Here is a 3524-nt window from a genome sequence, read left to right as displayed (position 1 = left end):
GTGAATGAATAGTCAGACACCAGCCGTTTCTGTACGGACCCAAGGCCGACTCGGGTCCGCAGCTTTAAGCCCGAGCCCGGCCCGGGCCCGCAACTTCAGGCCCGGCCCAGGCCCGGCAATACAGATCATGTCCTGCCCGGCCCGAGCCCGTGCAGTGCACTAGTATGTACAGGTGAATAGCAACCTTTACCTCCCGATTCTTGGCCGATCCCCCAGTGTGGGTATGTGCCATCTTTTCAAAGGCTAACAACAACAACAACGCAAGCTGCGAGGAAGGCAATAAAATCCCAGTCCAGCGCAACACACAGAAATCACAGCTGCGGCCAAATTGTATTGAGGCCATGAGCGAAGGAGATGAATCTTGAAAAAGACAACCCTTCGTTATAGCCAACCGGCTATCGATGGGTGCACAGTAGCAAATATGCAACAGCCCTTTCAAGCGCGAATAAACGACCTCATCGACGCCACTCCGCGGTCTCCTCGCGCGCCTTCACAAGCAGGCTGTCGCGAAATTTATATCAGAAGACGCCGCATTAATAATCGAGACCGTCCCAGACCTGCGCTGTCGTGCAGCAGCTCTTTCAACAAGGTGCAAGGCGATGACAGAGCGACGACGAACATTTTCTTTAGCTGGCGGGCAAATACGAAGTGCAGAACAAATTATTTTGACAGCATTTGCCCCAGTATGGAAAAGGCTAAACGTAGGACTGCCTAAACTATGAAGTGAGGGCAAAATTCACCGAGCTCGCATCTACCAGGAGAGCCAGGTCAAACAGCAGCGGGCCGATGCACGAGGGAGAACCGAAAGGGCAGACAGCGCATACACATTTCCTTCCTCCATGTCCTCTATGTACAAGCGCCGTCAAAAGTAAATGGAAGGCAATATTCACGAAAAAATTTTATCATTGCCCCCCCCCCCCCCCCCCCCCCAATTCATGCATCCTTGAATACATATGTGCAGCCTAATTGTGATTTTGCGATTTGCACTGTGCACCAACAAGCATGGACCGATTTAAAGAAATTCCATTTTTTTGACAAAGTCGCCTTCCATTTACTTTTGACGGCGAGTGTACACACGTCTTCTGAATAGCGCGCCAGGCTCCAGCAGCTTCAGCGTGCTCGTCATACGTCGTTTGGGTTTGAGAGTTATTTGTCAAAAAAACAGAAAACCGAAAAACTTTCCCGAAAAACTTTTCCGTCCAAAAACACTCGTTCTCCTTTCCACATGGTTCTCCTTTCCACAGATTTTTTTTTTTTCCTCCATGCTTTCCATCTCCTCTTTGGGCGCGCACGCGCAGTTCAGCAGAGTTTGCTATCTTGACTTGGCCGGTGCCATTTTCTAAAGTCCCCTTCCCTTCTGACAACGGCAACCGTGTCACACTATCACCACTATCACCATCAGTGCGTGTTCTTTCTTCCCTGCGTTTGTTGTGGAGGGAGAACCGAGTTAACCGAGTTGACAGCCGTCACTGCCGTCGTGCTGCGGTTTGCCCCTTTGTTGGTTTGTTCGGCGCTACAAGGAAACAGCGGAAAGTTCGTCGGGCCCTCTGCGTTCCCGACAATCTTGGGATCGGTTGTCTTCGTTATGGCAAATAGGAAGCAACGTCGCAAGACCGCCGACTCGAATCAGCGATTGTCGGCAGACGCGAACGGCAAGGGCCATGGTTCGAAGGCTCCGAAGAGCAAAGGTGCACCATCGCCCCGGAGCCCAGCCCAGCAAGGCGCTGGGAAGCATGCTGCCGTTACTGCTGCCAAGACACCGGTAAGCGAAGGTGCATTGCCGTCCGGCGCGAACGAATCGGAGCGGAAAGGTTCAGTTCCTCAACTTGCTCCCGACTGTGGAAAATCGACGACCACTGTTTCCCCAGCAGCGGCATCCGCGGGCAAGAAGAAGCGGGCATCGTTCCGCGCTAACGTAGAAAGCCGTGCTGAGCACGAGGAGTCGTCATCCAAGGGTGGGCGGCCGACTTCTGTCAACGCTGTGCAACAGGCGTCCAGCGACGCTAGTCCTCAGAACCATGTGGCGGACAGCGATCGCTCCGCCGCCCGACAGCGCGCCGTAGAGAAGCGGGAAGCCATTCGCCGCGACCACCTCGCGCGCAGAAGTCGAAAACAAGCGGCGACGAGCCCCGTAAGCATCGCCGGCACTGTCCTGTACCGGCCGGCCGACCGCACGGCTTCATTCCGGCTCCTTCCTCGCCGGGACATCGTGGAAGCCCTGAAAGAGGAGGTACGCGGGGTCGCGGCGGTGCGTGTCAACTACCAGCGCAACGTAGTCGCCGTCGATGTCGTGGAACGCTCCTCAGTCGAGGCGCTGCTGGCGGTGGACAACGTGAGCGGCCTCCGCGTCGTAGGTCGTGAGTTCGCCGCTCGACCGGGTACCAGCTCCGGCGTCATCTACACCGGCTCCCGGGGCGAAACGTGTGTCTATGATGAAGAGGCTGTCATGTGTGAGGTGCCCCTGGCCAGCGTTCGCCAGTCGCGCAACGGCCGCAGCGTGCTGCTGCGCTTCGAGGCGACGGAGCCCCCGCGGTACGTGGGGGACTTGTGGCGATTCCTGGTCGTGCACCCCAACCGGCCGCGGCCGCTCCAGTGCCGCAACTGCGGACGCTTCAACCACGCCGCAGCGTCATGCCAGCATCCGGCGCGTTGCATGCGCTGCGGCCAGAGCGGAGGACACTCGCAGGGCCCGTGCGAGTTGGCCGCCAAGTGCGGTAACTGCAACGGCCCGCACGCTATGACCGACTACCGCTGCCGGATCTGGAAGCAGGAACGTCGAGTGGAGGCGGCACTGGCAACGGGGAAAGTGGCCTCCCGCCGTAAGGCACGCTCCGCAGTGCGCGAGGCCTGCGGCGACTTGGAGTCTCGCCGCGCCAAAAAAAAACGCCGCTCTGCGGAGCAAGCCCAATTGCTCTTGAATAAATGCACTTTGCATCCAGAAGAGGTGCAGATTGCCTCACAGCTTGCCGTGGCATCGCAAGCAGAGTTACCAAATGTGCTGGCGCGTTCACCGTGTGGCAGCCTGCCCCGTGTGACACGGCGTGCCAAGGCGGCCATCATCACTCAAGGGAAGACATCAGTCCTGCTGGACAAGACCGGTGGTGCATCACCTTTGCAAAAAGGCACACTGTTCGCTACAAGCGGTTATGTGCACTGCATGACTACCAAGCAGCGATCCACATCAGCTGAGTGGGCAAGCACTCCACAAGGCCCTGTGACAAACCATGCTTATCATTCTGGACATGTTGCTGCTACTGGTAAGTCCCAGACAAAAGGAGCCCCATCGCAGACTACGGCTCCCAAGCATGCTTGCAGCACCACCAGTGCATCTGCCAGTGGGGTGAGCAGCCGTGATGCTGGTACAAGCACCAAGGATAAAGCACCGCCACGTGATCAAGAGGAAGCATACTATAATGTGCTGGCTCAGCTGGCCACAGCTCTGCAAGGGTACTACACGCAGATCTCGCCTCCTGTCCCAGAGGGCAGTGTCAAGAAGAAGGGTAGCGGCAAGAAAAGGTGGTAGC

Source organism: Amblyomma mixtum, chromosome 1 (genome assembly GCF_055824585.1).
Source record: "Amblyomma mixtum isolate Tamu chromosome 1, ASM5582458v1, whole genome shotgun sequence".
Lineage (NCBI taxonomy): Eukaryota > Metazoa > Arthropoda > Arachnida > Ixodida > Ixodidae > Amblyomma > Amblyomma mixtum.
This window is presented reverse-complemented; position numbering follows the sequence as displayed.